The sequence below is a fragment of the Mirounga angustirostris genome, unplaced genomic scaffold (genome assembly GCF_029215605.1).
Source record: "Mirounga angustirostris isolate CCGP_5_RB_7025 unplaced genomic scaffold, mMirAng1.0.hap1 SCAF_5, whole genome shotgun sequence".
Lineage (NCBI taxonomy): Eukaryota > Metazoa > Chordata > Mammalia > Carnivora > Phocidae > Mirounga > Mirounga angustirostris.
In genome coordinates, this window is record NW_026991713.1 from 68,456,140 (window position 1) to 68,469,772 (window position 13,633).

Below are 13,633 nucleotides of genomic sequence, written 5' to 3' on the forward strand. Positions count from 1 at the left end.
GCCCCCTCCCAGCTCTCCCACCCCCCACCCCAGCTCCGGTTGAAATGTGCGGTCAGCCCAGAGTCTGCTTAAGATTCTCTCTCCCTCTGCCCCCCTTCCCCAAGTGCACTCTCTCTCTCTCCCTAAAAAAAAAAAAGAAAAGAAAAAGAAAAAGTTAACAGGTTTCTATGTTGCTTCTCTTACAAGTGGGCAATTCTGGCTTGACTGCCCACCGCCTCCCTTCCCCCCACCCACACTCAAGCAAGTCGGCAGGATTTAGAACATTGAATATATAAGGCCTTGATTGTTTTTTTAATAAATGCTTTGTGGAGGGTTAGCATATACTTATTTTACTATTGCTATTTTTAACTTTAGAATGTTGTTTTGTGGGCTATGTAATGCCCACACGCCCAAACTGATTTAGAACATTCAAAAAATTTTGGAGACAGCTGTTCGTCTTCAGTATTCCTATTTTTCAAGAGAGACAACTACAGTGTTGAGCAACAATCCTGCCCTTGTATAGATCTGAATTCCCACAGGAATCTATGAATGCTACCATCACCCCCATGTTACATAGAAGTAAACAAAGTTGCTGCTTATTTAATTCACGTATCCGGTAAGTGGAAGAACCAGCATTTGAATCCAAATACATTCCTAGCCCTTGATCTCTCTAATCTATCACAAAGCTAGAAATGTTTCTTCCAATAAAACCTTTCCCATCGGGTTTATAGCTTATTCTTTATTTCTACTAACAGATTCAGTGACTTAGATACTCGCTGAATTATTGGTCTTTCTATTTTATGCCACACGTGGCTGATATTTATTCTTGTTTCATATGCCAAAGCTGCAGGGTTATCTTCCAGGGGGTCCCAAATTTCAAGCCCACATAATAATTTGAATAAAACTTCTACCTATCCCCATTTCCTGATTTCACCCACAAAGTCACCCGAAGCCTGCCAGGTCATCTCGGCCTTTGGTACCAGGTATCCAGAGCACCAAAACTGTTTTCACCTCTGTAGTTCACATGAAGCAATATGATCATTCAGTGACTCTCATGTTAATAATCCAGGATTGAGCTTGTTCAAATGGACTATGCACAGTGGATATAATCTGCAAACCCTTTTAATTTTTTTAAATTCAATTCTGCCACCATAGCTGAGTTTTTATCTTAAATAAATGTGATTTCTCTTCACGCTTAGTATATGACAGTAAAATTATGGGCTTATGTGTATGTCTCCTTCACTAGGTCATAAGGTGCTCAGGGAAGGGCTGTTCACTTCCAGGCCACAGCACAGGGCCAGGCTCAAAGTGGGCAATCAATGAACATCTACTGGATGCGGTGAGTGCCACACTCAGAAAGAAAAGCCTCCTTGTTGTTCAGGCGAGATGAGAAGGCAGAGCAACCTGCCATTAGCTTCCACTAACAGAGGAAAGGAGAAAAGCACTGGGACCCCAAAACGACCACACTGACTCCGCCAGCAGCCGCGATGTGCTCCCACCCGACATCTCATTTCGGCATACCTTCTGCGTTATCACCATTATCGCTAGAGCTAACATCTACTGAGTATTTACCACATACCAGACACTATGCTCAGGAGCTTTTCGAATTGTATTAAATTGCATAGCAGTCCAATGAAGAAAATACTCTTATTTTACCAATTTTGAAACTGAGACCTGGGGCTTAGTAACTTGTACCGAATAACAAAAGTTGTCTATGCCAGGGCCAGGATTCAAATCCAAGCCATGAAGCCTTAACACTCTACACCACACCTTCCCATACATAGACAAATTCCAAAATCTGGCCCATTACATGTCGGTTAGAAAGTTCCTGAGAATAAAGCTGTCTGATATAAAAGATGCGCAGTGCTTGAGGATGAACGAGTCTACTAATACTATTCCAGTGGACCTTGCAAGCATGATCAGAAAGAATGGGTCATGTGACTGATGGCAGGATTGCTTGAGTTTTGTTCTTCTTCTCTGAGCATCAGCGTAAGTAGTTGAGTTGATCTGATTGTTCTTATGCGATGCATTACTGATGCTCACTCTGTGATTTTCCAACTATGCCTTCAGACAGCACTGCATCTGAGACCTAGATTAATCCACCCATCCACTTCGCTCTTGTAAGTAATGACATCATTATGTAGATGTTGCTACCAATATTTTGGAAGCCTCTGCTTTTCCACATTATAGCAATGATTGAAGAAGGTGGTAATGACAGGCTGGAATTTTACACAAATCCACAGGTCATCAGTCATGGTTTCTAACTCTAGAAGGACTAATATTTATAGTAGATATTAGGGATCCCACACATTTTACTACAAGTCTTGCATGTCAGCTGATACAAAAGGCTCAGAATGGACAGGAATGCAAAGGAAGAAGGAGAAAGAGGTAAGGCTACTCCAGTCAGGAGGACACTGAGCAAAGACAAAGGAGAGACCTTCTGGTAGAGAGGTGCATCTGTAGTTCTGGGTGGCTGGCACACAGAGCCTTTGAGGTATCTTGAGAGAGGTCATGATAATTTGGGGCCAATTCAAGGAAGATCATGCAAAAGTGTTGTTCTGTATTTTACTGAATAGAGAATAGAGAATGAAAAGTTTCAGAACTGAAGAGTGATACAACCGATTGGAACAGAGTTTGGGAAAGATTTCTCTGTCAGCTTAGAAAATGAAAAATTGGTATGAGGCATAATGAACGTGGGGAAACTAAGTTTATAGGCAACTTCAACAGTTTAAGTAAAAGATAATCAGGTCCTAGACTCCGGCAACATAGATGCCCTAATAAATGTTGTAAAAATTTGACTGAAGCAGAGGACCCTCCCTGCCTTCATTACTTATGAGGGCCTTTACAAATAAAGGAAAACACTGAAGGCTTTCAGGAGGGTGAATTCCATTTTTCTCAGCAGGGACCCTGGCTCAGGCAACAGTTCTCACATAATGGCAAATACGATCAAGATGGAGTATATCACCTACATTTTTAAAAATTTATGGATGCATATGGAAAGTCCTTGATGAACTAATACACTAAGCAAAAGACACTATCACCAGCCAAGCAGAGCATGCTGAATGCACAGTTCTGCTAATGGAGGTCTCAACATCTAGGAAGACCTAACCAGTTACCACAAATAGATCATTTCCATTGTGGAGCACTATCCTAAGATAAAAAAATAATCTCTCTAAATTTTTTGAAGCTCCTTAGTATTTATGTCTGAAAATTCACCTGTAACCTCTCTTAGCTCTTATTTAAAGGGTTTTTTAAAGATGACTATGCCAAGTGCATGGACTTTATTTGCAGCATCTTGAATCCAATTTCTTGAAAAAGAATTTTTAAAATTCTTCCTGTACTTCACTTTTTGTGGGATGCACTTAGTGACACATACAGCTGTACTTTGGGCAGTTTTGGGCTGTATTTGCACAAGACAAAGTTAAAGTCTATTTTCGTCAATTACCTAGTTCTACTATAGTATTATTATACACTATATGTAAAGTTCTTTGCAGTTCACAGAACACTTCTTACAATCATTTCATTTAATCTCAAGGATAATCGCTTTTAATTTTTTTAAAAGATTTTCTTTGAGAGAGAGAAAGAGAATGAGCAGTGGGGAGGGGCAGAGGGAGAGAGAGAAAGAGAGAAGCAGACTCCCTACTGAGCAGGAAGCCTGATGCGGGGCTTGATCCCAGGACCCAGAGATCATGACCTGAGCCAAATGCAGACACTTAACCAACTGAGCTACCCAGGCACTTGGGATAACTGCTTTTAAAATTCAAGGTCAAAAGGGCAGACACAGTTTTAAACTGTTTAATATTATTTCCTTAAAAGATAAATAAAGATAGCCGCCTATATTTATATCACATTTTACCTTAGTGTTTTTAGTGGGCAAAATCACACCATTAGAACAATATTAGAATGATTCAAAGGAATCAGGAACATCTGTTTTTCAGAAGGCAGCCTAGTGTAGTGGGAGGAACATGGTCCAGTTCTACCCGACTGCGACTTACCAGCTCTGTGATCTTGGGCAAAGCCCTAACCTCTCTGAGATCCCATTTCTTCACCAGTAAAATCCCAATAAAAGTACTTCCCTCAGAGCACTGTAGTGAAGACTGGAGATTTCATTGTAAAGTGCCTGCTCACTTCCAGATACTTCCTACCGCGAAGGCCATTTAAAATACAAGTGAGTCATGGTCATTCCCATTAAAAATGAGCATGAAAGTAATATCAACTATACATTACATTGACTGGAAGATTTTATATGTTATTCTCAGAGTTAAAGGATTTTTAATACAACTGTACAAGGTAAAGGATGAATGCTGTCCTTATTTTACAAATATTGAAAATAAGGCTCAGAAAGCTTAAGCTACCTATCCAAATTCATATTTAGAAGGTGATGAAGTCCAGATTTGTTAATTCCATGATAACATTCATCATTCATTTGTTCAATATTTACCAATTGCTTATTTGTGCCAGGCACCGGCTTATGCATGAGGGTTATTAACGGACAACACCCTTGTTGTCTGCCATCTTACCGTCTCATTGAGGGAAAGAGACATTAAGCAGAAAAAAAACCAGGATCGATAATATTTTAGAAAAGTGTAAGTTGATGGAGAAAGTTAATAGGGAATGTCAGGAGGGAGGTAAGTTGGAAGAGGCCCCACTATAAGGGGACATTTGAAAAGAGACCTGAAAGAAGGGAGGGAGGCAAGCAGATATCTGGGAAACAGTGATCCAAACACAGAGAACAAAACCTTGCAAAGACCTGTGCTGAGTGCATGATTAGTGAATTTAAGGAACAGCAAAGAAACTATTATGACTGGATAGGGGTGGGTGCAGACCTCATCAGGTCTGCCAGGGAGCATCCCATTGTGCTGTGGCCTGTCAGGATCTGGCCTTAAGGCCATCGTATGCATGTGGGCTTTCACCCGGTGTGAGATGGGAAGCAGGAGAGTGGCCCTTGTGGCTTACAGGTCAGAGGGGCCACTCTGTCTAATGGTTGGAAATGTATGAACGTCTAGAAAGATTTAAAAGGAAGAGCTGAGATGTGCCTGGGTGGCTCAGTTGGTTAAGCGTCTGCCTTCAGCTCAGGTCATGATCCCAGGGTCCTGGGATGGAGCCCCATGTCTTTGAGCAGGGAGCCTGCTTCTCCCTTTCCCTGTGCCTCTCCCCCTGCTTGTGCACACTCTCTCTGACAAATAAATAAATAAAATCTTTTAAATACATAAATAAAGGAAGAGCTGACAAGAGTTACGTGATGGAGTGGATGTGGACATGGCCTGGCAAAAGCCAGAATGGACCTGCCATTTCCTGAGATGAACACCATTGAAGTAGACATGGACAACAGAATAAAAATTAACATTTTTTTAGTGCTTTTTATGGGTCAGGCAAGCGCTTTTCATTCAGTACCTCAATTAGTCCTTATACCAACCCTTTGGACTTACCAATGAAGAAATAGAGACTCAGAAAGGTTATAATCTGCCCAAAGTCATACAGCTGCCAACTGGCAGAAACAGCAGAAGTATCTCTGTATGACCCCAAAGTCAATACTCTTAATAACTACTATGTTCCCTACACTGAGAAGTATAAAATACAGAATAAAGTTCCAATGGGAAGGAAGTAGGAGCATGAGGAAGCAGTTAAGTACTAGGTGATGACTTGCACCTGGTAGGCACTCAACAAATATTTGCTGATGAATTAACAAATGTAAAAAAAAAAAAGTATGGATCATGGTTGGATAACAGACCAGCTCTGGATAAGGAAAAAAAAAAAAAAAAACACTGAAGATTCCATTCCAGGGAGAACAGACTCTGGATAATGTGATATTCAAGTCTGTAAAAGGAGAAATGGCAGAAAGATGGAGAAATGAAATACATATTTGCCTGGACCAGCCCTGAGGTAAGGATTAGTCTTGGTATATTATTTTGAAATGTTAGGTGAAAAGGCAGGCATGAGGAGGTGACATAGAGCATTTTACATAATGTGAATGCTTAATACAGGTTTTAAAAATACAAATAACAATAATAACAGAAATAAAGTAGGAACTTTTTGCTTTTAGTCCAATACAAGAGACCACACAGCCTTTTAAATAAAAAGCAACCTTTTAAGTCAATCAATGAAACCACCATAAGTGGCTTTGCATAGATACCAGGATAGTATTTGTGGTACCCTTGCTAAATTAGAGGATTGCATCCATAAATCACTTCCCAGACTTTCTCTTCACATTGTTTCAACCTTTAAGTGATTTTCTTCCCTCGTTCTTAACCTGCAATCTTTGGGATAACAAAATACTAAACCATGCAAGTTTTTAAAACAGGGAAGCTGAAGCAAAGTTAGGTCTGGGGTTCTCTCCTAACAAAGACATTAGTTAACTTTTCATTAAAATGGCAAAGTATTTGCGAGTCCTTTCATCTTATAAAGTTGAAAAATATTCACCAATGAATTCTTTACAAATGTTTAGACCTCATTTTCAGTGATATCTGTTTATGATAAAGAATCTCAACACACACCAAAGAAAGTAACAGTGAATGAATACAATAAAATTCATTCATATCTGAAATTATTTTTTTAAGTGGTTGGCAGTTTAAAGGGGCAAATTAAATTAAACAGACAAGTATTGGTTTCTGAGCACAAGGATCCGATGGAGGTGGAATGGGGGTAGGGATAAATACCCGAGCCAAAATTTCAAAATCCATAATTACTTTAAAACTACTCACACTGAGGGGGCAAGGGGTGTTAGAAAGTATGGCATGGCAAAAAATTCAATACTTTACAACAAAAATAGTTTTTACAGAGCTTCTACTACTCTTTATATTCAATAAATTGGAAGAACTTTTTTCTTCCTAGAAGTCCTTCTATGGATTTCAAACAATATATCATTTATAACTAGGGGTAAATGCATTTATTCAACATAGTTTCTTTTGGTTCATTAGACACATAAGTACTAAAATAAGCATGTGATGTTTACTACCATCTTACACACACACACACACACACACACACAGTTCATTGTTCCACAGAGGGTAGAATGAATAATGGCAGCCCAATGTTATCACATGGGTCTAACACACTTGTGGGCCTATGGCATTTTCAAAAACAGGAATCGACAAACAGCTTTGTTTAGTCACGATAAAGTTAGTAAACACTTAAGTTTCCTTTCTGGGTTTTTTTGTTTTTAAGGAGAGCACCCCTGAACGGCAACCTGTTAATTTAATTAACAAACAATACGTGGGGCTTCTCACAGAGTTCCCATCCCAGGAATCAGCCAAGCGAGGAAAGTTCAAGGTCCGTCCTGGCGACGTCCCTCGCCACCCTCGGAGCCCCGGAGTGTGAGGGTTCCTCACCGCGAGCCTTCCACCTGGGAGTCTCAACGGCCTTTCGCAGAGGGGCCCGTGCGTCCGTCCCCCTCCCCGACACTTCACCTGCCCCGCTCGCCGCATGCCACCCTCGGGAACCGAGGCGAGGCGCGGGGGGAACGGGCGCCGGGGCCGCGGCCGCTTCCGCACTCGCGGGCAGGGACGAGGAGGCAGCCGGGCTCGCAGGGCTCCGCCGCGGCTGCACCGAGCGGCGGGGGAGGCGCGCCCAGCGCCCGGGCCCGCGCACTCACCGGCTGGGGTGTCTTCAACACCGGAGACCCGGGCGAGCAAGCCCTCCGCCGCGCCGGCGGCCTCGCTGGGAAGCGCGGCGAGACGGGCCGGCGGCGTCGCTGCCGCCGCTGCTGTCACCGAGCTATAAATACCGGCTCGGCCCACACTCGCCGCCGCCTACGCCGGGCGCCCTCCGCAAAGTCCGCCGGCCGCGCACCCGGCAGCCGCTCGGAGCGCAAGGGCGCCGGCGCCGCGCAGGTGACCGCGATGGCTCCAGCTGTTCGGCAGCCTCCGCAGCTGGAGGCATGGCCTCCCGCCGCCCCCGCCCTCCAGCTCCCTCCCCTCCCCTGCCTCCTGCGCCGCGGGCCGACTCCAGCCCGCGGGCCCGCCTCTGCAGAGCCGGCGGCTGCAGGCTGGGGACCACTTGCGAAGCGGCGGAGGTGGGGGCGGGGGAGGTGGGGTGGAGGCCCGAGCGGGGAGGGCGCGGTCCGGCTACAGGCTAGCCTGTCAGCAGCAGTCCCTTCGTCCTGGGGGAATCCGCAGACTTCTTGTAAAATCCACCATCCTGCAGGGGACCAATGAGGTTCCCCGGTAGAATAGCCTCAAAAGAACCGCAAACTTTCTAATGCAGTCTCAGGTCATAGAGCATCCTTTCTGCTTTTATCAGTCGGTGGTGTGGAGGTGGGGTGGGAAGGGACCGCCCGCGAGGACAGAAGTCTTACACTTACTTTCCAGCGTGCCCTGTCTGGCACACACATACCCACGCAAATATAGTCACATTTGCACACATATCTGTAAGCACGCACACATTCATACACACTTAGAAATGGACAAATATATGTACACATGCATATATATCCATACACACATATATAAGCCCACACATACACACGTTTGTGCATACATATACCAGAAGCACACACATGTGCAATCTTTAGCATTTTCGAAGCTAGAAGCTCTCAGGAGCCTATCATTCTGTAGCTCTCAAATGATTTATCTGCATCGTGGTGGAGGAAGACCTTTGACCACATTTGACCAATTCCTGTCTTCCTGATGTAACCTCTTTTCTGTCATGTAGGTGTGTGGCCTGTGTTTTCTTCCACCCCTAAGAACAACTGCTACCTTAGTTTACCAGCTGCTTATAATGTATTAAAGTCTGCTGTCCAGCATACTGATACTCTGTGCTAAATGGGCGTGATCCCTAGTTGGTATGGTCAGATGGAAAATGGGATCGTTCCTATATGCCTACAGTAGCAAACTTATGAGGAGAAAAATAGCCTCTCTCCTGGGTGGCAGCATGATTCAGGAATGCACTGAGTAGCGAGAGGAAGAGCTGAGGTGTCAGCAGATTTTGAGATGGGGCAGAGTGGGCCACTCCCAAGGCCGCTGTGTAGCTAATCTACACATGCGTCACTGGGAGTCCACTGCCAGACTTCTCACTAGCTTTGACATCTGTTCTAGCTTCTAAGAATGACCACATGTATCTACAGTACAGTCATAGTTTGTGATCATCTTATGGAACTCTTAACGTGGTAAGATTCTCCTTAGTGAAGCTTTCACAGGCTTTCCCAGACAGAGCTGTTTCCTATACTAGCCCTTTGCACATTTTACAATGACACTTCTTACACTGGCTGTACCTTTTTGCAATGTCTTTTTCTCCCCCTCCAAGCTATGAACTCTTTGAAGGCAGAGACAAAATCTTACTCACCAGTGCGTCCTCAACCCCTAATGTAGTGAATTATAAAAACGGCTCAATAAATAGTAGATTAATTCCACAGGCTATTAGAGTCTACTGTGTTTTTATAATTATCATCGGGATTATTTTCCAAAGGATTATTAAACTGTGTAGCTTTTCTAACATGCGTTCCATGTGCTATATTTTCCTTGTATCCTCATTTAAAGCAAGGAGTCTTCAGTCTGTTGAAACTGGAAAATATTAAAGCTTCACAAATTATGCAGCATAATACTGATGTGTATGGCTTGTTAAACAGCATCCCTCCCCCCCAAAAAAAATAAAACCCAGAAGAAAACAAAACAGAAGGCCCTTTTCCATCATTGAAAGTCTGTAAAACATAGTGTATTTCAGAGGATAGTGGGGTACAAATCCATAAGCAGCTTCTCTTCTGTCTAGTTGAGAGAGAGCACTCCCTCCACAATCAGTTGACTTATGTGGTGTCTACTAGAATGAACTTAAGTTCATCAGAACTGAAATGTCTGCCCTCAGTTACATGGTGTTTACCTTACCTTTGGATCCCTGTCTTCTTAACATATGATCTCGCTTTCTTTAATAATAATTTCAAGAATAAGCTCAACCAATGCTTACTCTTTGCTCTTAGTTGAGAGATCTCAAGGTTTAAAGAATATAACTCTCCAGGACCACTTCAGGGCAAAATACTGAAATGACCAAGATTTTCTTCAACTATCCATGCTCCCTTTTTACCACTGACCGAGAAGCTTGTGCCTTTTGTTTTGTGAGCCAGCCAGGATCTCCAGTCCAGCCCTATTTACAGACCAGGCAAGGGAATGGCCTCTGCACTTAATCTTTGTCACAATAACATGTAGTGATAAAAGCTCACCTTTTTGAAGGCTTGTCCTCTACCGGTCCACTCCATGTATCCAAATGTTGAATCTCTGCAATAGATTTGTGAGATAACTGTTATGAGTATCACTTGCGTGTTTACCTTCGAGGAAAGAGACACATGAAGACTGAGTAGTTCATGCAAGACCTCATCACCAGCCGGAGTGGTGGAGTAAGGACCAGGAGGTTGGCAGTGAGACTTGCTAATCCACTTTTAGCTCTATCTTATATTTCCTCCCCATGTACCAGGAAAGGGAGGTGGGTTTCACAGTTAGAAGACCCAGAATAGGGATTATTGGTGTGAATTCTGTCCCATCACAACCCTAACTACAACTCCTATAACTTCAATAAGAATCCCTAGATCTCCCTTTCTTCACCATTGAAGTGGTGAGATATTAGATCTAGATATGGACGTAGGGGCCCAACGCAGGTCATTTGGCCTGGTCAAGGACAGATCGACTCAGGATTAGGCTATTGTGCTCCCCATTCTGCAATCTCTTCCCATCACAGTCACAACCACACAGACCTGTTGGGAGATTTAAATGTCCTAACGTGTGTAAGATACCTATACAGTGTCAAGTACCTAATAGGTGGTCCATAAAGATCATTCTTCCTTCCCATTAATGTTCTAAGAAAACTTTTCTCAGGGCCAAAATCTGTTGGTCTGGTACACAGATGGTGATTGCTTACTCACAGAAATTAGCCATTTCTCTAGTGTTGACCAGCAGTGTTAGAAACGGTATGGATAGAAGCCTCAGGAAGAAACCGAGATGGCAGAGCTTCAGATCTCCCACTCAACCCATCCATACTGTAACCCAAACATTTTTTTTTTTCCATCTATCTTCCATAGAGGAGATCAGCAAATTTGCCACAGCTTCAGACAGTGTCAGGACAATGATAGGAAACTCTCAAGTCACACTATCCAATCATCTGCCCTACTCCACCTCCACGTCAACCTCCTCCAAGTCAACCCTGCGGACAGGCTTAAAAATGGGTCTTGTTTAAATAGAATTCCTTTGTAAAATCTGACCCCAAAGTGCAGAAATCAGAAGTAACCACATGAGCTGATGTATGTTCACCTCACATATCCCAGTAGGTTAGTAATACAGTTATACTCTGTGTTTTTTAAAAAGAAAAAGACAAGTTCAATATACATTTCAAAAATAGGTGAAAATGATGATTATGACCAAACTGTATCCTTCTCTAAATGGCAAAAGGAAGCGATAGCCAGAAGTATCAGTAATCTCTACCAAGTCTATCAGGAAAACTTTCATCAGTGATTTGGTGGACTCTAAGCAAAACTATTTTTAACTTCCAATAGGTCAATCAGGATGATGCTAATTGCACACTCCAAATATAAACAGCATAATTTCCTTATTGCCCAGGATGCATGAATAGAAATTTGAACATAATTACCTTCTGGTATTTGAAGGCCAGTGACTTACTCTCAGCATTTGCCTCAACAGTCCTAACTGCAAATGTCCAGTTCCATTGTACCCAATGTGGACTAATATATTTCAGTCCACATGTCCTGAATTTTTCTTGGGAAAAGATGCTCATCGCATGTCTGCTGCTTGGAATATTAGATCCTGAGCCCCGGAATCCTGGTTCAGCCACACACCTCGTGGCAATGTGACAGTAAGCAAATTACCAAACTACCGAACGTCTCTGTAAATTAGCGACACACGCCTCACAGGGTGTTAGAGGGATTAAATAATGCGTGTTACCCTTTTAACATTTGGTCTGTCCATGTTAAGTTCTCCATAAAGGTTCTTTTTACTATCATTGCTCTTCATCTCATCTCTGCCCTCTAATATTCTACATGTCCCACAGTTTCTTTCACCAAAGGACCAATTCACCTGGCCTTCCCTTTACCCTGTAAGTGGCTGGACAAAGAGCTTTTTCTGTACAGTTTCTAAAGCAAAGGAGTCAAGCAAAGAGAGAATGAGAGTCGTAGCAGAAGTTGAGCCGTCACCTGCTTGGTAGCCAAGATCACCCCTGATTCACATACAGTCCTGAAGAATCCACATAAACGCAATAGTTCCTTCAAAGAGCCCTTCCTCTTATGATGATAGAGAGGGGCAACTGTTTCACTGCCCACTCCCTTCAGTTCCTTCTTGTTTTCTCCTCTGCCCCCCAACCCTCTCTTACACACACCGAGACCCTAAAGACTGGCCAGTGCCTCACTCCCAGGGGGTAGTGATTGCTTGAGACTAGTGATGATTTCATCCACAGGAATGTGACTGTTGGTTTTAAATGGCAAATCGGCCTTTGGACAGTTTTGAGCTGACCTTTTCCTTTCTGCCTGCTTGGTTTCTCCTAAAACAAATGGTCTTTTTCCTCCTTCAAGCTGTTTCCAACAGACCCACTTAGACTGGTTTGATAGACCCAGCCCAAGGGGAGGGGGCTTGATTCGAGGGAACACAAAAATATATTGGCCTTCCGGAGCTCCTGATTTCATTTGAAAATACCAAATACGCCGCCCAATCAATAAACATATCCAAAGCAACTAGACCATCAAAGCACTGCAAGGTGCTGAGGTTTCAAACATAAATACAGTGTGTCTGCTTCCTCAGGAAACTCATGATCTAAATGAGCAGACAAGAAATGGCTTCTAATCACCATAAATAGTAATACAAGGGACATATGACTGGGGCCAAATGCATTTTACTGACCATAAGGGCTATAGAAATTTGTAAAGGGGAAATAAAACTGTCCTTAGGAGTTGCTGGAGAAGACCAGATGGAAGAAGAAGCTTGAGGCAAACAATGAAGGATAAGGAGAATTTAGACAAGTGGCAAAGAGAGAAAGGAGAAATTCCCGGCAAATGGGACAGCCCAGAACAGTGCTCATTACCTGGAAGGTTTGCAACAACTAAATGTTGAAGCAGGAGAGAAAGACAGGGAAAAGGGTAGCAGAGAAAGCAGGGAGAGGGGCTGAAGAGAAGGAGCTGGAGTGGGGGAGGAGGAGGAGAAGGACTGCTAAGGTCCTTCATAGGATCAGGGGGTAGGGGACAGTGAAATATGTCATTTGGGGAAGTAGGGAAAGCCAGGTTGTTGGGAAGGGACTTCTCAGTCCCAGCCCTTTTAGCAGTAAAGGGGGTGGGGTCAGGTAGACAGGCTAAGCAGGAATAAAGGGAAGGTCAGAGAAATACTTGGCACCAGGAATTTTAAATTATAAGAAATGAAAATGATTTCCTGTTGTATTTGAAGAGAACGGTAGTATTTTCATGTAGCCATGAAATGAGAAGCAGTAAGCCTCACCCTCCACCCACAGACTGGAAAGGCTGCTCTCCTGGCCTCCCTCATGGATTAGAGGGAGCAAGTCTCCCCAACTTCCACCTCCCTGGTTCGTAGGAAGAAATAAGGAAGGGGCTTGGACTGCTTTCTTTCAGTGTCTGGGTCCCCTCCTCCACCATAGCTTCTCAGCTTGGAGGCCTGCCTGGCCCACTCCTCTGAGTTTTAGGATGTCATTTAGTTTCACAGACAGGATCATCTGCTCCAAA

General features: G+C 43.4%; 1 protein-coding gene across 1 annotated transcript in view; it reads right to left on the bottom strand.

Moving 5' to 3' along the window:
• Positions 1 to 13,633, bottom strand: part of TMEM117 (transmembrane protein 117) — a 502,044-nt gene that overhangs the window by 461,939 nt on the left and 26,472 nt on the right. The window contains exon 7 of the mRNA XM_064591365.1: positions 10,127 to 10,181. The gene's annotated coding sequence lies outside the window, so the exon portion shown is untranslated. The remainder of the gene's footprint in view (positions 1 to 10,126; positions 10,182 to 13,633) is intronic.